Source organism: Suricata suricatta, chromosome 14, assembly GCF_006229205.1.
Source record: "Suricata suricatta isolate VVHF042 chromosome 14, meerkat_22Aug2017_6uvM2_HiC, whole genome shotgun sequence".
NCBI lineage: Eukaryota > Metazoa > Chordata > Mammalia > Carnivora > Herpestidae > Suricata > Suricata suricatta.
Genome location: NC_043713.1, coordinates 67,864,381 through 67,889,190, shown reverse-complemented (window position 1 = coordinate 67,889,190; position 24,810 = coordinate 67,864,381). Strand labels below are relative to the sequence as shown.

Sequence of the window (24,810 nt, the reverse complement as noted above, 5' to 3'; positions counted from 1 at the left end):
TTGACCAGCTGCTGGTATATAATCTCTCAGCCTTTGTAATGTCTTGCCTGATAAGAGTGTTTTTGTACACCTGAAGAAGCCTTGAGCCACATTCTATCCATTTGACTAGACAGATCATGCTAACAATACAACTTATGGTGAACACTTGTTTCTGTACACCTAAGACCCTGGGTCACATTATACTTGACCACACACATAGTTTGACCTGTGTGGGGCTAATGACTGTTAGGTAAGGTTAGGTAACGCATGCCTGTGTGACTAACTAATAAAAATTCTAGACACACAAAAAAGTAAAAAATTCTAGACACCAAGGTTGGCAACCCTTTCCATGTGCTGTCACACATCATTATTGGGAGAATTAAGTGGGGTCTGTGAGACTGGCAGAGTACAACTGGAAGCCTGCCCTGGTTTCTTCTGAACTTGGCCCTATGTGCCTTTTCCCTTTGTTGATTTATTTTTAAATAAATTTGTTTTGTCTTTATTTTTATTTTGAGAGAGAGAGAGAGACAGAGAGTGAGTGGGGGAGGAGCAGAGAGAGAGGGAGACACAGAATATGAAGCAGGCTCCAGGCTCTGGGCTGTCAGCACAGAGCCCGATGCGGGGCTTGAACCCACGAACTGTGAGATCATGACGTGAGCCGAAGTTGGATGCTTAACGGACTGAGCCACCCAGGCGCTGCCCCCAGGTACATTACTGAAACTGAAAGTGGTCTTGGCGAAATTCATATTGAACTAGACAATCTGTTATACCCACTGCTGCAATAAGGCCACATGTCTAAGTGTAGGAAGTAAAAAAGCTCATACATAAATAAGATTGTGCGTTGGACTTCAACCTTGGCCCTCTTCAGCCTTCTAAATCTAAGCGGTAGAAATCGTTTACCTAGGAGACATTATTTTCTTTTTTATTGCTTCCAATTTATTTCACCCAATATGTCATTTTATATCTTATTCTTTGCATTCTATATCAAGCTATACTTAAAGAGAATAATTTTTTTAAGATTTTATTTTTAAGTAATCTCCACATCCAACATGGGGCTCGAACTCATGACCCTAAAATCAAGAGTCACTTACTCTACTGACTGAGCCAGCCGAGCACCCATATAGGAAATACTTTATTGTTTGTTTCATTTTAATTCTTGAAATTATTTTTAAAAGATTTGTTGAAATGTAATTTATATACAATAAAATTCACTCTCTGTAAGTATACATTTCTGTGAGTTTTGACAAAAGTTTACCACATCAAGATATAAAACATTTCCTTTACCCTGAAAAGTTTCCTCATGCTCTCTTTCAGGAAAGTCTCCTCCCTCTCTCCATCCCATGTTCCTGGCAACCACTGATTTGTTTTCTGTTCCTGTAATCTTGCCTTTTCCAAAATGTCATGTAAGTGGAATTATATGGTATATATTCTTTTGTGTAAGCTTTTTTTTTAACCTATCACAGTGCTTTTGTGATTTTCCCATACTGTTGCATGTACTAGTAGTTTGTTCCTTTTATTACCCAGTAATATTCCATTTTATGGAGGCACCACAATTTGTTTTTCCATTCACTAGTTGTTGGACATTTGGATCGTTTCCAGTTTAGGGCTATTATGTGAATTAAGCTGCTATGAACATTTCCATTCAGGTGTTTGTATGGACATATGTTTTTGTTTCTTTTGAGAAATACCTAAAAACAGGATTGTTGTGTCACATGGTAAAAAGCATACTTATAGAAAATTCCCAGGCGCCTGGGTGGCTCAGTCGGTTAAGTGTCCGGCTTCGGCTCAGGTCAGATCTCATGTTCGTGGGTTCGAGCCCCACGTCAGGCTCTGTGCTGACAGCTAGCTCAGAGCCTGGAGCCTGCTTCTGGTTCTGTGTCTCCTTCTCTCTCTGCCTCTCCCCCTCTCATGTTCTGTCTCTCTCTGTATCAAAAATAAATAAAACATTTTTTAAAAAATTCCCTAATGTTTTTCCAAACGGCTTTGCCATTTTTGCATTTCCACCAAAGTGTGAGATTTCCAGTTGTTATTTACCTTACCACCACTTAGCATTGTCATCAGTCTTTTAAAATTTTAGCCATTTACTAGGTGTGTGTAGTAACTCACTGTGCTTTTAGCTCACATTTCCCTAATGATTGATAATGCTGAGCATCTTATGCTTATTTGCCATTTTAATATCTTCTTTGGTGTAGTTTGAATCTTTATTCCATTTTTTAATTGGACTCTTCATCTTTTTATGGAATTATAAGAGTTCCTTATATGTTCTGGATACAAGTCCTCTATCCTAAATATGTTTTGCAATTACTATTTCCCAGTCTATATCTTGTCTTTTCATTTTCATATCCTCATATCTTCATCTTTTGACAAATGCTCTCTAGCTTTTAGACAATTTATCAATTTTTTTTTATGGTTTGTGGTTTTATCTCCTAAGAAGACTTTGCCTAACAAATCAGAAAGAATCAGACTTTGCCTAACAAATCAGAAAGAATCAGAAATCTTTTCCTTGTTTTCTTCTAAAATTTTGATAGTTTTGAGCCCACACTTTAATAGCTCTCAACCTTTTTGATATCAGGACCCCTTTATTCTGAAAAATGACTGAGCCAAAATGTATCTGGACATACTAAGGACCTAGAATGTCCAAGAAATCTTGATAAGGAAAAAAATTTTAAGTTTGTCTTATTTGAGAGAGAGAGAGAGAGCACATAGCACATGTGTGCACACAGGGGAGGGGCAGAGAGAAGGGGAGAGAGAGAATCCCAAGCAGGCCCAACACTGTTGACACAGAGACCACCACAGGGCTTGAACTTAGGAACTGTGAGATCGTGACCTGAGCTGAAATCAAGAATCAGATGCCTAACCAGTGATTCACCCAGGTGCCTCAAGAAAAACATTTTTAAATTAAAAAATTACTGATTTTCTTTTTTTTAAAGTTAACTTATATTAAAAATATTTTGTTTATAAGCAATTTTAATACTACAAAGTAGTATTTCAATACAAAGCAGTTCAAATATTAACTGTTCTTTAAACTGTTAAATTTTATTATAAATTAAAATTTCTTTACAAAAAAATTGCACATAATATTTGACCACTCTTAGGTTCTGATGCACTGGCATTTGCAATAGTTTCTTTAATCTTCAAGTTAAACAGTCTCAGCAAGGAGTCCAGAACGTAGAAAGGGCAATAAACAACCCTGTTAGAGCATTCAAGTGCAACTAGCAGACTTGTGGCCGTGGTAGTTACACTTTCCTTAAGATGGACTGTTTAAGTTTTAAATCCTGAAATGAAGACTCTCAAAGGTTTGAAAGAAGAACTAAAAGGGACTGCCTGCTTTTTACTGTAAACACAGCCCTGAAATTTAACCCCAACAGGAATCTCTCAGACATCAGAGAGTGTCAAGTGAATCAGGAATAGCACAACATAAAGAAAAGGGGGAAAGTAAAAAATAAAAACAAAAACAAAGCAAAATTAAAATAAATGTCAGTCACTTTGAGGAACTACTTACGTACATGATGTTATGAGAGTCTGGCAGGGCCTAGAAGTAGGAAAAAATTACTGATTTTCAAAGTTGGAGGACTCAACCAGTGTATTTCAAGATATACTATAAAGCTACAGTACTTAATACAGAGTACTTTTGGAGGAGGGAGGGTCAGATAGACCACTGGAACAGAACAGTCTTTAAATAGACTCACAGATGGGCGCCTGGGTGGCTCAGTCAGTTAAGCCTCCGACTTTGGCTCAGGTCAGATCTCACGTTCGTGGGTTCGAGCCCCGCGTCAGGCTCTGTGCTGACAGCTAGCTCAGAGCCTGGAGCCTGCTTCAGATTCTGTGTCTCCTTCTCTCTCTGCCCCTCCCCCTCTCATGCTCTGTCTCTCTCTGCATCAAAAATAAATAAAACATTAAAAAAAGAAAGAAAGTATTAAATAGACTCACAGATGTATGCTTTCGTTACCTACATCAGAAGTGCCACCCTAATTACATAGGGGAGTGATGTTGGAACAAGTGGATATATTTGGGGAAAAAAATGAAGCCTGACTCTTTATACACAAAATTTCTTATATAAGTATATCATAGACTAAGTTCAAAAGCTAAAACAATTCAACTTCCAAATTTTATTTTATTTTTTAAGTAGGTTCCATGCCCAATATGGGGCTTACGCTCTTGACCCTGAGATCAAAAGTCACATGCTCTGCTGACTGAGCCAGCCAGGCACCCCCACCTTCCCCAAACAATCCAACTTCCAAATAAAATCATAGGAGAATATTTTCCTCATATTGGGGTAGGTAAAGATTTCTTAATCTGGTCACAAAATGAACTAAACTAAAATAGGGGAATTGATACATTAGATTTAATTAAAATTAAGAACATCTGATCATAAAAACACATTATTAAGAAAGTAAATAAGCAAGTTGTAGACTGGAGAACTCATACACAGAATATATGAAGAACTACAAATCAATAAGCAAAAGATGTTCAGTTTTTAAATGAGCAAAAGATTTGAACAAGCATTTCATGAAAGAGGACATTCAGGGCCAATTAACATATTTAAAGATAATCAGAATAACATCAAGGAAATGCAAATTAAAACCATAGTAACACAATCAGCAGAATGGATAAAAACATATTAAACTGCAATGATCAAATGTTGATGAGGAAATGGAGTAACTGGAGCTCTCATACATTATTTGGCAGTTTCTAATAAATCCAAACATACACCTACTGGACCCAACAATTCTACATCCTGGCATATGATCAAGAAAAAGTAGTTTGTATATCCACTGAATACTGCTGGAATATTGCTGGAATACTATCAGCATTAATAAAAATGAAAAGACCGTGAATACACAGAATGACATGAATGAATCTCAAAAACACTGTGCTGAGAGAAAAAAGACAGTCACAAAAGAATACATACTATATGATTCCATTCATATGAAGTTTAGGAACAAGCAAAACTAATCTATGAGGATTAGTGCTCATGGGTGGCTCAGTTAGTTCAGCGTCTGACTTCAGCTCAGGTCAGGATCTCACAGTTTCTGGGTTTGAGCTACAAATAGGGCTCTCTGATATCAGCACAGAGCCCACTTCAGATCTTGTCACCTTCTCTCTCTGCCCCTCCACCCCTCTTAAAAATAAAAAATAAACATTTAAAAAACCCTAATCTATGATGATAGAATAATGATTACCTCTGTGGATTAGGTAGTGATTAAACAAGGCACAAGGAATCCTTCCAGGGTGATGGAAATGGCCTAGATCTTAAACTACGTGAAGGGTTTAGATATGTGTATGAAAATTAAGCTGCGTGTTTACAGTTTGTGTCCTTTCTGTATATAAATTATGCCTTAGTAAGAAATAATTTTAAATAAAAAAATTACTGAAGACCCCGAGAGCCTTTATGTGAGTTATATCTATGAAATCTTACCACGTTCGAAATTGAAATGGAGAAACTTTAAGTATTACTAGCCCATTTTAAATGTCATTACATATTAAATAATAACTTTGCCAGAAATGACTATATTTTCTAAAACAAAAAAATTAAAGAAGTGGCATTGTTTTACATGTTTGCAAATTTCTTTAATGTCTGGCTTAAGGAAGACCTAGCTGGATTCTCAAACCTGCTTCTGCAACTAATTTGTTAAAATACCATGTCATGCAGCCTTTTGGAAACTCTTCTGTACATATATTGGAGAAAATGAGTAAACAGACAAATAACAGCTTATGATAATAGTTTTAACCTCATGATTGTCCAAAAGAGTCTCTGAGCCCCGAGAGTGCCCCATCACTACATATTGGAACTGTTGCTCTGACCTGCACACCTGCACACCTATGCTGCCTCTTGAGCATGTGTGAGAAGGTAAGTGAAACACCCAAGTTTAGAATGGGTTTCACATTAGCTACTGTTTATTATATAGCCTTGTTAGTATCTTTCTCATTTTTCATAGTTCTGTTCCCTACCTCCCTTACATCTGCTAAGTTCAGTAGCTATGGAGACTTTTTCCTCTCACCCTGCCCCTCTCTAGTGGAGGCCATATTCCAGCAGGCAGGGGGATGAAAGCACTAGGACACATGAGCATGGCAGGAGCTGAGCTCCATTTCAAGGTAACCTTGATCGCTCCACCATCTTAGGTTAATTATCATCATAATTTGCTTCTAGAATAAGACTTTGTTTTATCTTTGAACTAAAAGGACACCACTGGGGCCAAATGGCAAGCACCTTAGGCAATGACTGGGTAACCTGAGCTGTCTCATACTAGTTCTTATCATTGTCCTTTCCTGTGTCAGTGCTGCTGTCAGGTCCTTGACTTGGCACGCTCTTGCTTTCTTAGTATGTTTTTAGTTACAGTTTAGAGCTGCTGGGTACAGCCAGATGACTGTTAGCAAGATACTGACTGACTTTCTGTAGTGTATCTAATGTGAGAGAGTGGGACATATACTTTAGAATAATTTTTTTAATGTTTATTTTTGAGAGAGAGACAGAGAGATGGGCAGAGAGATGGACACAAGCAGGGGAGAGGCATAGAGAGAAGGAGACACACAATCTGAAGCAGGCTCCAGGCTCTGAGCTGTTAGCACAGAGCCCAACATAGAGCTTGAATTCACAAGCTGTGAGATCATGACCTGAGCCGAAGTTGGACACTCAACTGACTGAGCCACCCAGGCGCCCCAGAATAATTTTTCCTATATTTTATTATGAGAAATTTCAAACATACAGGAAAATTGAAAGAATTTTATAGCAAATACCCATGTACTCACTATCTAGATTTTACTATTGTTGCTTTATTACATATATCTATCTATTTATCAGTCCCTCTATCCATTCCATTAATCATCTTATTTTTTATGCATTTCAAAGTTGTAGACATAAATATACTTCACCCCTCAACAATTCATGCATGTATTTAACTAGAGTTTAACATGTATTTATACGGGTTTTTTTAAGGTAAAATTCATATACAGTTTACCCAAAGACTTGAAAGCTTATGTTCACACAAAAACATGCACACAGATATTTACAGCAGCTTTATTTGTAAGGATGCAGGTCTGATTCAGGTTTCCCCTCTGACCTTGAAGGCCAGCTAACACCATTAACATTTCTGAGGGCGGGCCTAAAGATGGAGGTTAAGACTAGTCACGCCCTACCTGAGGGTTCTGGGTCCACTCTGTAATTGGTTAAAGTTACTGTCAATGATGTGATGCTATATTGATTGGACCCCTGTACCTGTGTCACAATTTCCTGTAATTCCCCCTTCCCAAACTCATAAAAGGCCCTGCCCCCCCATGTTCGGGGCTCGCTCCACGTGGATCCAGTGTGTTGGTGGAGTCTGTGAACCCGTGCTTGTATAAGCCCGTAATAAAGCCCTTTGCTTTTGCATGTGTGCTTCGGCCTCCCTGGCGGTCTCTGGTTTTTGGGGGCGATATTAAAATCTGGGTATAACATTCATAATTGACAAAATTTGGAAGCAACCAAGATGCCATTTAGTAGGTGGATGGATAAATGAACTGTAGTGTATCCAGACAATGGAATATTACTTAATACTGAAAGGAAATGAGTTATCAAGCCATGAAAAGACATGGAGGAAACTTAAATGCATAAAAACTTTGTACTATATGATTTCTGCTATATGGCATGCTGGAAAAGGCAAAGCTATGAAGACAGTAAAAAGTTTGTCAGAGGGGCAAGTGTGGGGGGGTGAGGTGGGAGTGGATGGTGAATATGTGGAGCACAGAGGATTTTTTAGAGCAGTGAAAATGCGCTGCATGATACTGTAATGGTGAATACATGTCATTGTTCATTTATCCCTAGTGTAAACCCCAGACTTCAGGTGTTTACGATGTGTCAGTCTAGATTCATCAGTTATAACAAATGTATAAGTCTGGTGATTGAAACTGATAATAGGGGAGGCTGTACATGTGTATGGGAAATCTCTGTGAACTGAACATTACGCCCCCACACACCAAAATTAAGTATTAAAAAAAATCAGTCAAGTCAGGAGAATAAGCTCTGTAGAAGACAAGGACTGTTGTTCATTAATTAAAAAAAAAAAATCACATCCAGTGAAGTGGACAAATCATAATTGCACCATTTGTTGAGTTTTGACACCATTTTGTGAATCGTATTCACATAGGTAGGTGTCCTATATTGAATCATAAAATATTACTATCATCCCAGAGAGTTATTTCATGCTCCTACTCAGTCAGTCTTGTCCCCACCACACCCCCAGAGGCAGCAACTGTTTTCAGAATAGTTTTTTTTTCCCAGGGAAAAGCGTGAATACAGTCCCCCACTACCCAAATTATGCAGTCAAGTTTCCCACATTTGGGGAAATCGCTGAGGTCAGCACATCAGAGTGCAATGAATAAGCCGCGCCCTGGGAAAACCACCTTGATCATGGTATTTCCCCTGCCAGGTTAGTATCGAATAATTTTTAAAATACCCAGTGAAATTCTTTTTTTGGAAATTTCTTTTTTGGGAAATCTCTGGATTATTTAGGCCCATTGTACTGGTTGTAGGCTCTATAGAAGTTACAGAAAATTTCCAGTCTTAATTTAGATGATAATAGATATTTTGTATATGTGACTCTTTTTTCCTAAAAGTCATTTTAAATTATGAAACAGAGAACTGATCTTCAAGCTGCAAAAGGTATTCAATACGACTATTTTTATTTCCATAATCCTGAATTGCATAAATCTTGGGAAAAATAAATTTAATGGGTAAAACTCTCAAAAGAAAATTTAAAACCAGGTCACTATCACTCATTCACATATATCAATAGTCATTAAAAGCGAAGCTCTCAATGTATTGTGCATGGTGAAAAGGAAGCTCTCAGACTTAAGAGTTGCAAGATACTATTAATACTTGTGACAATGAACCAGACTGACCTCAGGGCCTGTTTCCTGGATGTCAGCACTCCAGGCAGTTTGGAACCTTTCAGAGCTAGTGGAAGATACTTCCTGCAGTGGTCAGTTTACACATCTTGAGGCTTGAGGATAAACTCCATATCAAAAGAAGGCTTGAATCCCAAACAAGTATTGAATGGCTCTCCACTTATTCCTTCTTTTGTCCCACTAAAATTGTTTTGTAGTGCATGGATAATTGTGTGAACACTTATTTATTAAATCCTCTTATAAGTCTATCCTTGTGGAACATGTGAGGATGAAAATATAATTCCCAGTTTCAAGGGGTTTGCAGTTGTCAGAGAGGAAGAATTTCCTCTGCCCTTCAGGGTCCTTCTAACTGGACTAAAAGCCAAATTGATATGAGACAGATTAACAGGAGAAAATAAAATTTAATTTAACATGTACTGGGAATCCACACAGATATAAAATTCCAGGGACAGTCAGGCAAAATGAGGTATATGTGTCATTCTGAACTAAGGATAAAGGGGCCTAAGACCTCAAATGGAAGGAATGTAATTCAGAGGAAGATGAAAAAGAGTAAATGTTTGGTAAACAAATGTTTTCTGGGCCACTAGGAAATAATGGGACACAGAAGACGCTGATCAAATAGGCCTTGCTGCGTTCCTCCATGTCTGCCATACCTGGTTCATATCATAATGTAGTTGTCTATGCTAATAACTCTCTTCCTAGAGCAGGTCCTCTATCTAAATTCTTTTTAGGCCAGTGAAAGGGGAGGTAAAGAGTTTTTCCTGAATCTGTTGGGTTTTGATTGCTCTTTAACTTGAAATAAACTTCATGCCAAAGTGGCCCTTCTTGGGGTGGCCTGCCCTTTGGCACCTCCACTAAGTAGTTCTGGGCTTTATAGGGTGAAACAGAAGAGAATTCTGACTAAATGGGTTGGGAATGATGGAGAAGGGACTAGTAGAAGAAGGAAAATTTGAACCAGGTCTTGAAAGATTAGTAAGATTTTTGACAAATATGGATGAGATGAAAGAGCCAACTATTTTTCATACTGTAGTCGGAATGATTTTTCTCAAGCACAAATCTGATCATTGAATTCCTTGACCTGAAGCCCTTCAGTGATGATAAATATCAACACTCACTTTGTCTTGTGAGATAATAGTGGGTGGCACACAGTGGATGAGGAAACTGAGCCCTAGCAGAGGACATGTCATCCTCAAAGTCAGTGATTAATGGCACAACCATACTGGAGCTCAGTGCCCCTACAGAATACTCCTCTCCTGAGGCACCTCAGCTGCCATTCATGGTTAAAAAATAATAATCATAAAAACATATGTATATGTATGTAAGTATGTATATGTGTGTGTAAATATGTATATATACAGCATTCTAATAATAGAAACTTAATAAGTTGATAAAAAATACTTTTCGTGAATCATTAGCAAATCTTACAGAAAACAATAAAGGGACTTTTAATCATGTTAGTTAATAATGAGATAAAGGTGCTTGCTATTGCTGTTCTTTTAACATTGTTTTAGATTCTAGGATGTAGGGATGAGAAAAGGAAATGAAGTCTAAATATTAGTAAAGGCCATTATATTTGCAGGTGACAGTTACCTAAATAGGAGTCCAAGAAAACTGAGTAAAAACGATCTTTAGAACAAATAAGATTTAGAGGTACCTGGGTGGCTCAGTCAGTTAAGTGTCTGGCTTCGGCTCAGGTCATGATCTCATGGTTGGGGGTTTGAGCCCCGTGTCGAGCTCTGTGCTGACGGCTCAGAGCCTGGAGCCTATTTCGGATTCTATGTGTCTCTCTCTCTCTGACCCTCCCTTGCTCATGCTGTCTCTCTCTGTCTCTCAAAAATAAAATTAAAAAAATTTTTTAAATAAAAAAACTATGAAAAATAATGGCATAACAATATATGCATATGTATGTATATATATAATTGGAAAAATTGAAATTAAAAAAGATTATTACATTTAAAAAGATCTTGGAGTAGAGAAATTTTTATGTAAGTCACAAAACCAAAAAGCCATAAAGAGGGAAAATGCTAAGAGATGTGATTATAATAAAAGTAGCAAAGTTTTATAGCAAATACTAAATCAGTCAGGAAAAAGGCAACCAACCACTCTATTTTAACAGGAAGAACTTATTCCAGGGGTTCATGAAGAGGTATGGAAGACTCAAAAGACAGAGGGGAACCCTGAAGTACCATATAAACAGTACTCCGAGGAAACAGTTACCACCCATAGGGCTGGGAATACAAGGGAAGAGTCTGGAGTAATGGGTTCCTGGAAGATTGGAAGAGGGTCCTGACAAGAGCTGGAACCCAGACCAGCTGGGTATGTATTAGTTTGTATTAGTTGGGGTATGTATTAGTTTTCTATTGTAACAAATCACCACAAATTTAGTGGCTTAAAACAGATTTGTTATTTTATAGTTGTATAGGTTAGAGGTTTGAACAGAGATTTATACAGATCTCACTAAGCAAAAAAAATTAAGGTGCCAGCAGGGCTGTGTTCTTTCTGGAGGCTCTTGGGAAAGACATTTTCTTGCTTTTGCCAGTTTCTGGAGGATTCCTTCATTGGTTTCTGACTTTTTCCTTCATCTCCAAAGCCAGCAATGGCCAGCTATGTCCTTCACACATTGTACCTCTCTGACATCGACCTTTCTACCTCTTCCTTCCACTTTTAAGGACCTTTGTGATTGCATTGTTCCCACCCACCCAGATTATGGAGGATAATCTCCCATCTCAAAGTTCTTAACTGAATCGCAAATTCCCATTTGCACTGTAAAATATCATATTTAGTAGGTTCCAGGGATTAGGATGTAGATATCTTTGATATTATACTGTCCATCACAGAGTACTTCCTGGCTGGTACCTCCAGGAGGTGTAATAAGTCTCATCCGGGGAGTGCTATTAGAACCTGGAAATTGGAATGGAGTGTTTTGTCTTAATGGTAAAGAACCAATCCTAGAGCAACACTGACAGTAGCAGCAAGCAAAACAGGAAGGAGCAACTCTCTTCTCTCTTCTCCCATATTGTCTCTCTCTAGTGCTTCCCTCTTGGTGGGATTTGTCAGGAGGCCAGCTGACTAAGGAGACCTATGGTTTTGCAGAATTTTATTTCCAGCATTGCAGAGCAGAATGTAGAAGTATGGGCTTAAGGCTAGAAACAATAGCTTAGTAACTAATGAAGATGCCATTAAAATAAAGTTAAGGGATGCCTGGGTGGGTCAGTCGGTTAAGCAGCTGACTTCAGCTCAGGTCATGATCTCGCGGTCCATGATTTGGAGCCCCACATCAGGCTCTGTGCTGATAGCTCAGAGCCTGGAGCCTCCTTCAAGTTCTGTGTCTCCTTCTCTCTCTGCCCCTCCCCTGTTTGCATGTGTGCTCGCTTGCTCTCTTTCTCAAAAATAGACATTAAAAAAAAAATTTTTTTTAAGCCAAACTTCTGAAAACAGAAGAGTATAGTGGTGGTTGTCAAGGACTAGGGTGTGGGGGAAATGGGGAGATGTGGTCAAAAGTTAGACTTTCAGTTATAAGATGAATAAGTTTGGGGATCTAATATACAGCATGGTAATTATAATTAATACTTAAAAGTTGCTAAGAGAGTAGGTATTAAATTTTCTTGCCACAAGAAAATGGTAATTATGTGAGATGATAAAGGTGTTAGCTAACATTACAGTGGTAATCATTTCACAATATGTAAGTGTATCAAGTCAACATGTATACCTTAAACCTACACAATGTTGTGTGTCAGTTATATCTCACTAAAGTTGGGAAATAAATAACTTATATTAAAAAAGAAGAAAGGTTTGTTATCACCTAAGAAACTAAAAAAGATAAACAGAAACCCAAAATAAGCAGAAAGAAAAAAACAACAAATTAATATAAAGAAAACAAACCAGAGAGAAAATCACCAAAGCTAATACTTGGTTCTTGTTCTTTGTAAAAAGATCAACCAAATTGTTAAGCTCTAGCTTGATGAACCAAGGAAGGAAAAAAGGAAGAAAGCATTCACTACAGAACATACGTATCAGAAATAAAAAGAAGTTATTATTGATAAATTTCTAGCAAATTTTTGAGGAAGAAGTAACACTAATCTTATACAAATTTTATCAGAGAATGGGGAATAAGGTAATACTTCTGAATTCATTTGATGAGGCTACTATTACCTGCATACAAAGACCTGACAAGAAGTTACAGAAAAACACAGTTATGGACCAATATCTCTTATGAATATAGATGCAAAATACTTAAATAGATCTGTCAAAGGAAGAAGGATAAAAAAGTAGGAAATTTTCCTGGAGACAGAGTCAGTTCAGTATAGGCAAGAAAGTAAAACTAAGCAAAGAAGGGATAGTGGTCTCAGAAGGTGGTAAGGTGCAAGTAGTGAAACCAGATCTAATCTAATCTCCCATCTCCAAATGGAAGAAGCTTAAAATATCACCTGATACTAGTTAGGGGAAATGTGTAGACATTATTTGTGGAAATGTAAGCACAACTTCTGGGAGGGTGGTTTGGCAATGCCTGTTAAAAGTGAGGATTCAGTCTGTATATCTTCCATTTTAGATCCAGCTTCTTAACACTGGAGAAGGGCAAGTCCAAGTGAGCATAATATAGTGTTAGATGTAAAAGAGCAGGTTTCATACTAAACATTATATAAAACATGACTCAATTTTTAGAATTACATTTATGTATATGCCCATAGGTGAAAAAGACTGTTCAAAAACATAAATAGTGACTATTTTTAGAACTTCAAATTATTTTCTTCAATTTGTTTGTTGGTATTGTCTGATTTTTAAAATGATGATTGTTTCTGTAGCAAAAAAAAAAAAAATTAAAGGTCATTAAAGGAAGAAAATAACTAAAGTGGTTAAAGGCAGGCTCCTGGTGCTGCTTGTGTGCTCGTTGGGTGCGGACCTGGTACCTCTTTTGTGAAGCGGCAGCTGAGGAGACTCCGGCGCTCGCCATGGCCGACGAAAAGCCCAAGGAAGGATTCAAGACCGAGAACAACGATCATGTTAATTTGAAGGTGGTGGGGCAGGATGGTTCTGTGGTGCAGTTTAAGATTAAGAGGCATACACCACTTAGCAAACTAATGAAAGCCTATTGTGAACGGCAGGGTTTGTCAATGAGGCAGATCAGATTCCGATTTGATGGGCAACCAATCACTGAAACAGACACACCTGCACAGTTGGAAATGGAGGATGAAGATACAATTGATGTGTTCCAGCAGCAGACAGGAGGTGTCCACTAAAAAGGGAACCTGCTACTTTACTCCAGAACTCTGTTCCTCCAGACCAAGAAGACATTCTCAATTAAAAACGGCAATTGGGTTCCACCACATCCTGACTACTACAGTATAGTTTTTTCTATTCTTTCATTTTCCCCTTCCCCATTCCTTTATTGTACATAAAGTAACTGTGTATGTGCAAAAGCATTTTGCATTTTTTTTAACTAAATGGCCAATGGTATGTTTTGATTGACATCAAATAGAGATGGGATGGGGAAAAATACTGGTTCTGTGAAAATATCCCCTTTCTCCATTGGTGGCATGCTCATTCAGCTCTTATCTTTATATTCCAGGAAGTTATTTTGCTCTCACTGTTTAACCAAAAAAAAAGAACAACATAAAAATCCTTGCATACCTTGTTCGATTGGAGAATTTTAATGTTTTTCATTTATCATTGTAAAACTAAGGACAATTTTATAACTTTTTTGTATGTAGCTGTTACATGTAGGGCAATCTGTCTTTAAGTAGGGATAAATTACTCTAAAAGAAATGAATCCTAGATAGTTTTCCCTTCAAGTCAAGTGTCTTGTTGTTTAAATAAACTTCTTGTTTAAAATGAAAAAAAAAAAATAAAGTGGTTAAAGGCACTCCCAGGTTAGCATATAGTCATGGAAAGAGGCATTTTATTCCCAAACCAGGACAATTTGACTTCAGTCACCCTTACTGCAATCTTTATACTGGCAGTTAATGAGTGGGCTTGGTCTTTCCTAGAGGATAGACATAAATGCTAAAAGTATCTGAAAGAAACCCAGATAAAAACTCTGAAAACTGAAGAAATTGTTTTTTATGTCAAAATCCTACTTTCAGACACAGGTAGAGGTTCATTATCCAAGACATTGCAGAATGGAATTGTAACCCTGACATGTTGCCCTGTCACATCTAGAAGACACTTTTCATCACCAGAAAGAAAAGAGCCTTCTTAGAGCCGATCTCCAGCACTCAAGGATCCCAGCTAGAGGTAAAACTGTTTCTTCACTCCCTCATTTGATTACGTTTTAGTCTCTCTCTAGTGTCACCTTCAGAGGATTCCTGGATACTCCTTTCTCTTCCAGTTGCCCTCCCCTTTGTCTGCCCTACTCTGCCCCACTGCTACTCCATCCCAGACTGGGTTTCTGATTTCATTGTGGACTGTAGAACAGTTCCAAGCCTTCAGTTCTTCCAAGTGGAGCATGTACCAGACCAAGAAACCTTTCTCTTAAGGTTTCTGATAGCTTCTAGCACATACTTCTTCCCTTTTTTTTTTTTTAAGAGTAGTCTTCACATTTAGCTTGGAGCCAACGTGGAGCTTGAACTCATGACCCTAAGATCAAGATCTGAGCAGAGATCAGGAGTCAGACACTTTACTGACTGAGCCACCCAGGCATCCTCCCCTTTCCCCCCCTTTTTTTTTTCCCAGCACATACTTCTTTGACTTGTGCTAAGTGGCTCTCTTTCAGAGTAGAAAAGGGAAGAAATGCAGAGGTCTTATGAAACAGGGAAGTCTTTACCTCCACAAAGTCAAACCACATACTGTACCTTTAGGGCTGACATAAAAGGTATTGCATGTTTGGATACTGGTGGGCTTTCACAATGATGGATGGTAATGTATACTTTGTCTCAGAAAAAACTATGATTACTTAGGGAACTAAATTTGCTAACAGAATTATGATATACTACACCAAGGGAATATTAAGAGACAGTAGAAATTGGTGGATATAGAAATATTTATGCATAGATGTATATACATGGGTTAGTATACACATATGTATTTCCCAGCTTTGCGGAGAGGACCAAACAGCAATGACACTCCCGTAGCATTGAACACATCTAATGTTCAGATCTTAGTTTCCTTTTTTATTTTTAATGTTTTACTTATTTTGAGAGCAAGTAAGAGTGAGTAGGGGAGAGAAGAGGGAGAGAAAGGGAGAGAATTGAATTCCAAGCAGGCTGTCTGTGCAGAGCCTGACATGCTGTCTGTGCAGAGCCCACCGACCGTGAGATCATGCCCTGAGCCAAAATCAAGAGTCGGATGCTTAACCAACTGAGCCACCCTGGTGCCCCACCTTTTCTTTGTTTTAAATCTCTATGGCCCACATGGGGCTTGAACTCACAACCACAAGATCAAGAGTTGCATGCTCTCCTGACTGAGCCAGCCAGGAGCCCTTAGATTTTGGTTTCTAATTCTGTTCTCTAATAAAAGGAACCAGGGCACCTTGGAGAAATGGCTGATTCTAGGACTGAGGTAGGAAATATACAAGATGAGCCTTTTGTAAAGAAGAAAATAAGGAAGTGCTCATCAGACAAAACAACAACAACAACAAAAAAAAAACAAACAAGAAACCCCAACAAAAATGGCATATGCCAAAGGGCACAGGAGCCAACTGAAAAAAGCTCCCAGTCGCCAAAACTGGACCAATTAAAATAACAAAAATAAAGTAGGGAATTAAATTTGCCATCAGGATTAGAAAAGTTATTACTACACCATAGAATGTCAAAGAGAGTGTAGAGATTGTCACATGTAGAAATATTATAATCCATCAGTGCAGAAGAGTAAACCTATGTCAGCCCTAAAGGAGTATGAAGTGTGAAGTAAATATCCATGAGTCCATACTGATAGTAATCAATGACTGTATAAATAAATAGAGGAGACTAGACAAATCCCCTGTGCAGAACTCTGTGTAGATACTTTGCTCTCAGTGAGGCAGACCATAACTTCCTGTACATAGTGGTTTCTTTCCAATACTGGAAGTATGGAAAGGGAGGAAAAGACACTTTGCAGTGGAGAAACTTGACAAATGCTACTTCAGCCAGGTGCCTAAGCTCAACATCAATAGTGACATGTTATAGTATGTACCCTTGAGTGGCTGTCATGAGAATGACTCTTTATTTCTGTGTTCTTTCTCCTAAAAACCCTAGTCTAAGCATGAGAAAAACATCAGACAAATCCTAATTGAGGGACATTCTACAAAATACTGACTAGTACCTCAAACATGTCAAAGTCATCAAAACCAAGGAAAGTCTAAGAAACAAGAAAAGCCAAGAAGAGCCTAAAGAGATGTGATGACTGAACATAAGGTGATATCCTCCATGGGATCCTGGGACAGAAAAAGGACACTAGGTGAAAACTAAAGACATCTGAATAAACTTTGGACTGTAGGTAAAGTCACCATGTTAATAGAAAGTGTTAATAATAGGGGAAACTAGGTGCAGGATAGCTCTGTACTATCTGCTCAATTTTCCTATAAATCTATGGGCACCTGGGGGGCTCAGTCGGTTAAGCACTTGACTTCAGCTCAAGTCATGATCTCGCAGTTTGTGGGTTTGAGTTTCACATCAGGCTCTGTGCTGACAGCTCAGAGCGTGGAGGTTGTTTTGGATTCTGTGTCTGCCCCTCCCCTACTCATGGAGAGAGAGAGATCTCTCCATTTCTCAAAAATAAATGTTGAAAAAAATTTTTCTGCCCCTCCCCCCACTTATACACACTCTCTATCTTTCTCTCTCTCTCTCTCTCTCAAAAATAACATAAATTAGGGGCGCCTGGGTTGCTCAGTCGGATAAACATCTGACTTCGGCTCAGGTCATGATCTCACGTTTGTGGGTTTGAGCCCCACATCGGGCTCTGTGCTGACAGCTCAGAGCCTGGAGCCTGCTTCTGATTCTGTGTCTTCCTCTCTCTCTCTGACCCTCCCCGCTCATGCTCTGTCTCTCTCTACCTCAAAAATAAATAAAACATTAAAATAAATAAATAACATAAATTTTAAAAAATAAATTATAATGTGTAATTATTGTTCAACCCAGAAATGTCACTTTTTAAAACCCAACAAAAATGTTTACAAAACATACAAAATAGATGCAGTAACTACTGATCAGAGCTGTTTGCAGAAAGCAAAATATGTGTATAAATTTGCACTGAAGTCTTGTTTCAGAAACCACTGAGGAGAGCCTGCCAAGCTGAGGCCACAGCCTGCGTGGCTTGGGGAAATGAGTTGGTGGATACCTTCTGGGCTTTGAACTTGCCCGGCCCCCGTTTCTCTCTCCCCTATGCCTCTGACCCTGTCTTGCCTATTCCGGGTTCAAGCGGTGCAGCGCCTCCAAAGCATCAATGCACACACCTGCCATTGCTTTTGATTTCTGGAAGGCATGTAGTTTCACCTTGTAACAAAATATTTGTGGTCTTCAATAAACTGTGGTATTTCTTTAGCTACAAAAAAAAAAGAAAGCAAAATATGGAACACATCTTGGAAGGCAATGTATGGCTTGTGGTTGGCAGAATTCTAAGATGAAATCCCAGTGACCTTGAGAGGGTGGAACTTGTGATGGCATTGATTCCATTCCCATGAGTAGCTTGTCATGGCACAGCCAACCTTTAGAAAGAGCAGTTATCCTGAATAGCCCTGACCTAATCAGGTGACTCTTCAAAAAGGACTCAGCTCTTCCTAAAAGAAGTGTAAAGCTTGAGGTATTTTTGCCTCTGAAGATGAAGGAAACCTCCAGGAGCTGAGAGGCCCCGATTGAAGCCAGCAAAGAAATGAACTTCAGTCCTAAAACTGCAAGAAGGTGAATTCTGCCAACAATGTGAAAGAAGTTGGAAGAGGACCCTAAGTCTCAGATGATAGAGCAACCCCAGGGAGACCCTAAGCAAGGGCCAGCCGCTCCATGCCAGCCTCCTGACCCATGGAAACTGAGATAACAAATTTGTATCATTTTAAGCAACAGATTTGGTGGCAGTTTGTTACACAGCAGTAGTAACCACAGATATATCCAGGCTGTGGTCAGCCAGTGGGGCATATCCGCATGCACCCACGCAGAAGGAAACTCAAGATTACTGCTGATTGAATAAGGGAAGTTGCAAAAATTATATGTAGCATGATCCTGTTTTCACAAAACTAAAGATGATTGTGAATGGCAGAATGTCTGGAATGATAACACCAAAGTACTAGCTGAGGAATAGGATTCAGCAGAACTTTCACTTGTTAATACATACATTTCTATGCTGCTTACTGAGTTTTTTTGGTGGGGGATGGTTCTTATTTTATTTACAAAGGAGCATGCATTTTGTTTCTAACAACCCTCTACTGACCCTCAGCATCACATCCAAACTCTACTGAGGCCCCTCTTGATCCAGCTTCACTAGCCTCCAGGCCTCTTCTGCCACCTCACCCCCAGCCACCTTCCAGTCCCACTTGCTCCAGCTCCAGGGACTCCCTGTGCTCTGCCTTCTAGACTTTGAACTTCTTTCTGCCATTCATTCCCCCTTCTCTTTGTGGGACTCACTTGGCTTTCAGGACTGGTACTTTCTGAAATACTCTCTTTCCTGTTCTTTTAGCACCATATCCTCATTCTTTTCCTTCTTGACCCTCTTTGCCAGTTCCATTTCTTCTTCCTGATTTTTTTTAAAGTTTATTTTGAGAGAGGCAGAGAGCATGCAGGTGAACAGGGGAGGGGGAGAGAGACAGGGAAAGGGAGAGAGAATTCTAAGCAGGCTCCGCACTGTCAGCAGGGAACCCAATATGAGGCTTGATTCCACAAGCCGTGAGATGATGACCTGAGCTGAAACCAAGAGCCAGAAGCTCAACTGAGCTACTTAGATGCCCCTCTTCTTGATCTGTGTTTACTCTTTGCCTCCTATTCTTTCTGGCTGGGCAAGCTCCTTTCCATCCACTGCTTTAGTGCCATCACTTTTCCTCAACTGTCACACATCCACCTGTAGCCCAGACGTCCCTCTGAGCACAGCATTTGGTGACCCTTCTTCAGAATGAGCCCCAGACTTCCTCAGGACTCACAGACCCTTACTAGATAACACCACTGTCCTCCCCACTGTGCAGAACAAAGATCTGGCTTCTCCCCTCTGAACAACTTTTTTTTTTTTATGTCTTTTGTTTATTTTTGAGGGACAGAGAGAGACAGCGCGAGAAGGGGAGGGTCAGAGAGAGAGGGAGACACAGAATCTGAAGCAAGCTCCAGGCTCTGAACTAGCTGTCAGCACAGAGCCTGACGCGGGGCTCAAACCCACAACCGTGAGATCATGACCTGAGCTGAAGCCGGCCACTCAACAACTGAGCCACCCAGGTGCCCCTGAACAACTTTCTTTATTACACTGCTCCTCCCTTTTCACCTGATCCCCCTGCAAGTGCCCTGAACCTCTTCTAGAAGCCCTTTAAAAACACAACTCTGATGGGGGTGCCTGGGTGGTTAGTTGATCTTGGTTTAGGTCACAGTTGTGACCTCACAGTTGTGAGTTTGAGCCCTGTGTCAGGCTCTGTGCTGACAGCTCAGATCCTGGAGCCCGCTGCAAACTCTGCCCCTCCCTCCCATCCCCCTCTCTAAAATAAACATTAAAAACAAATCCACAAATCTGATGGGATACCTCGCTGGCCCAGCTGGTAGAACATGTGACTCTTGATCTTGGGGTCAAGAGCTCAAGCCCCACATTGGCCATGGAGTCTACTTTAAAAAAGTGGTGGTGGGGGGCCACCTGGGTGCTCAGTCTGCAAAGCATCTGACTTTGGCTCAGGTCATGATCTCACAGTTCATGAGTTTGAGCCCCGCATCAGGCTTTGGACTGATAGTGAGGAGCCTGCTTGGGATTCTCTCTCAAAAAAAAAATATAACTTAAAAAAATAATAATAAAAGACCCTCTTATGTTACTACTGAAAATCTTTCAAAGGCCTTCCATGGCTCTAGGGATAAAGATCACATTCTTTAAGTTCAGACTCAGCTTATCTGCATCTCCCCTTGCCCTCTGTGCTCTAGCCTTCCTGACCGTTTGGTGCCTCCCTTCAAATGGCCTTGCATTCATGGCCCCTGCTCTTACCAGGCTGGCCTGGAGCCTGTCCTCCTCACGGCTTCCCCTGTCTACTAGTTGGTGCCTAGTTACCACCTCCGTTTCTTTTCACAGAACTCATACTTCTCAAGGAAGCTTTCCTGATGCCCAGACTACACAAACCCCCGATGTGGGTGCTTGGAACCTCCTTTCCTTTCCTTCATAACCCTTCTCACAGTTCGCCATGAAGGGTTGCATAATACATGGATTCACTAGACTGTAAAACCCCAAGGCTAGGGACTGAGCCTGCTTTCCTCCTTTTGTATCCGCCGGACCTAGCAAGGATAGGCTGGGATGCAATCTTTGGCAAGAAAGAGATGGAAAGCCCAGTTGATGTCAGAATGGGAAGCATGCAGATAGACTAAGGAATTCAAGTTCTTTTGTGAATCCAGGGATGTGAGCTGAGCTTCCTGAGCAGGACCATAGTTATATATCAGTTCAGTGGAGAATAACTGGGATGACCTAGTATATTCTAAAAGCCTTTGACAAGTTTGAATTGATATTTGCTATGGAACAAGAAATTTGGGAGTGGATTATATTTTCTGTGTGCTGTGTCTTAGATATTACCACTGTAAGTAACACTGGAAGACTGTCCACTCATTGGTCATAGTGCTTCATACATTAGCTCATCAGGATGAAAAGGGATATGATAATAGGCAACAGAGCATTTCTGCATCCTTTTTCAGCAAAGAATCCAAGCAACATTTTTTGGTTCAATTTTTTTTCAAATAGGTATTTACTGAAGTGAGCAAGTGTTTGTCACTCTTTGGAGCCTGAGTGGCAGATAAAACCAACTTGGAGACTTCTTGGAGCACAAGTATAAGTTCCACCCCAGAGGCTGCTGCAGGGTGCCTGGACTGCACACAGACCACCTCCATGCTTGCAGCGCTGAGGGGACCACAGGTAAGAGGTCCTTAATCACTGAGTGGTCAGGCTTGTGAGAGAACACACTCTGACCAGAGGTACAGCCTTGGTGGAGGTTTCAGCTTCAAAAGCCAGGCTGGGATTACTCGGTTGCTTCTCCCTCCACGTCCTGAGGGACTCTGAGTTGTATTTAAGCAGCCCCACATCCCTACCTGTAACTGTGTGTGCCAGAGCAACTCATGTTGTACCCAAGCTATAAAGAACTAATTAACCACACTTATTGGTCCATAATTTGTTATTTCTGTATTCTGTTCCCAAGGTTCCCTCTTAAGTTATTACCCGAAAGAAACTTTTGCACATAAAACTGCATATTTCATAGAAACAAAGGAGGTGAGCTCTTTTTTGTTTTATCTTCCTATGATTTAAAGCAGTGGGTCTTCCTAGTTGGAAATGAGGTTCATCCCACAGATGGGAAAGGATGCCACTCCCTGATTCCCATCATTATGATGCAGACGTATAGACAGGACCGGCCATATGATCTGTGGGACTTGGTACAAAATGAAGATGTGCGCCCCTCATTAAATTCAGTAGGAATTTCAGGACTGCAACAGGAGACCATTAAAGCAGGGGCAGCGCTCTTCTGCGGATGGGGAGGCAGAGGCCACTCACACAGAGTGGTTTGAGTGCTGGGGGTCGGGGGGAGGCTCTACCCATAGAAGCTCAGCCACACAAGCAACACCTTCCCGACAGAGCCTCAGTAGAGAAGTGTCAGGAAAGAGCAGGCAAAAGCACATGGCGACAAGAGGGCCACTTCTGTGATAGCGAGTAGTGTGGCCAAGGACAGCATTGTCTTGGTAGTCCTCAGTCATGATCCGCTTGGGGTTTGGGTATCAGAGGGAACCAAGGACCAGAAAAGGATCAGGGTGCCTTAGGACATCAGAAGATATCAATAGACAACACTGGGATTGAGGAGGGTGAGTTGCTAGGTGTAGAACTCTCCCTGTTTTCATTTAATCAACCAATTTTTTTTTATGTTTTTTAATTTATTTTTGAGAGACAGAGAGACAGTGTGAGCAGGGGAGGGTCAGAGAGAGAGGAAGACACAGAATCTGAAGCACGCTCCAGGCTCTGAGCTAGTCATCAGCACAGAGCCTGACACGGGGCTTGAACCCACGAACTGAGAGATCATGACCTGAGCTGAAGCCGGACACTGAACCGACTGAGCCACCCAGGCACCCCTAATCAACCAAATTTTTTAACTGAAATGGAATGTAACACATTTAGATGAATGATTCCTTCCCTCTAAACTTGCTTCTCCCTTTTCTCCTCTTGGTAGATGATCTCCCCGGGTAGATCACTGGTCACCCAATCAAGGCAGAAACCAGGAGTCATCTATGATTCCTCCTTTATCTCAACACCACTCAATGAGTCCTATCAATTCTACTTGCATTGTCCCTCTTGAGTCTACAATCTACTTTTCTCCATATCCACTGATGCCATCATTTTTTCTGGCCGTGACTATGACAACAGCCTTTTAACTAGATTGGCTTTTGAAACATGCTGACTAGAGCTTAAGTCCTCATTCTGTTACATGTTAACTAGGTGACCTTGGATAGGGCTCTTCAGCTTTTGGAGCCTCTGTTTCCTCATCTGAAAAATGGGGATAATAATACCTATTTTAAAGGGTTGTCAGAACGAGATGAAATGATACAAGTGGCGTAGCACACAGTATGTACTCAGTGAATCAGCATCTTCCCTCTTTCTCTCCTCATCCTCAGGCCTTAGTTTAAACATTACTTCCTTAGGGCCCCCTCTCCTGATGTGCCGCAGACTCTGCAGGTTCCCAGCAGTGCAAACTGCTCTGCAACATTCAGCACACTTATCTGTCTTCTTTCAACAGTCCTTTACAACAGGACAAGGATCCTGGTTTTTCCTGCCACATAACACTCTCCATCTACCTTGCTAGCACTGCTCACCTTGCCCTGGCGTTCCCATGCAGACCCGCCCTGCCATATCCACTGGGCAGCCTCAGCCAGGATCAGTGCCCCACCTGCCTCAGTGGTTCCTGCCGTGCTGCACCTGATACGCAGTCTTGACCAGGACTGGTGCCCCACCCCCACAAAGTGGCTACAACCCCACCCCACCCAGTGGGTAGCCTCAGCCAGACCAGCACCCCTCCAGAGCAGCTCCTGCTGAGCGTGGAAGGGCAGCACCACTCACCAGCACACTCACAACAATTGCATCTGGGCCTTGCAGCCAGCCACACTGGGGCTAGCCCCCACACCAGCATACATGCAGTAGCCACAGCTAGGCACCGCAGCCTGGGCCAGCCCTCCCCATTAGCACGCTTGCAATGATTACAGCACAGCCACTACAGAAGGGTACATGCAGCCGACACGACAGAGCTTCAGAATGCCTGGTTCTAGTAACCAGGGGGCTTGCACTTCTGGGTCCCACAGATGACTTTAGATAAGGCACACAGATAAGGCCACTGCTTTAACACCAAGAGAGAGAGTTGATTTACCTAATACATAGAAACAAACACAGAGAGTCAAACAAAATATAGGGATATGTTTCAAATGAAAGAACAAAACAAAACGCCAGGAAAAGAATCTAAATGAAATAGAGATAAAGAGACTACCTGATAGAGTTCAAAGCAGTGGTCATAAAGATGCTTCATTGAACTTGGGAGAAGAATGGATGAACACGGTGAGAACTTAAAGAGAAAATACTTTTTTTTTTTGTTTTTTGTTTTTTTTTTAATTTTAGAGAGAGACAGAGATAGCATGAGCAGGAGAGAATCAGAGAGAGAGGGAGACACAGACTCTGAAGACAGGCTTCAGGCTCTGAGCTAGCTGTCAGCACAGAGCCTGATGCAGGGCTCGAACCCACAAACCGTGAGATCATGACCTGAGCCGAAGTCGGACACTTAACTGACTGAGCCACCCAGGCACCCTGAGAAAATATTTTTTAAAGATCAGAGCTGAGAATATGATAACAGAGGAGTCC

At 40.6% G+C, this 24,810-nt stretch overlaps 1 long non-coding RNA gene, 1 other non-coding gene and 1 pseudogene across 3 annotated transcripts in view; 2 read left to right on the top strand and 1 right to left on the bottom strand.

Annotated features, from left to right (window-relative positions):
• Window positions 1–22,134, top strand: part of LOC115278341 — a 47,497-nt gene extending 25,363 nt beyond the window's left edge. Inside the window, exons 2-5 of one of the 2 annotated variants that reach the window (XR_003902822.1) lie at window positions 10,979–11,178; window positions 14,943–15,093; window positions 17,031–17,271; window positions 21,670–22,134. This is a non-coding gene — a long non-coding RNA (uncharacterized LOC115278341). The remainder of the gene's footprint in view (window positions 1–10,978; window positions 11,179–14,942; window positions 15,094–17,030; window positions 17,272–21,669) is intronic. The other variant, XR_003902823.1, reaches the window with a different exon arrangement.
• LOC115278594 lies at window positions 8,234–8,392 on the bottom strand. Its single transcript, XR_003902998.1, has one exon. It is a non-coding gene; the product is annotated as a U1 spliceosomal RNA (small nuclear RNA).
• On the top strand, window positions 13,732–14,243 carry LOC115278340 (annotated as a pseudogene).
• Window positions 22,135–24,810: the final 2,676 nt, after the last annotated feature.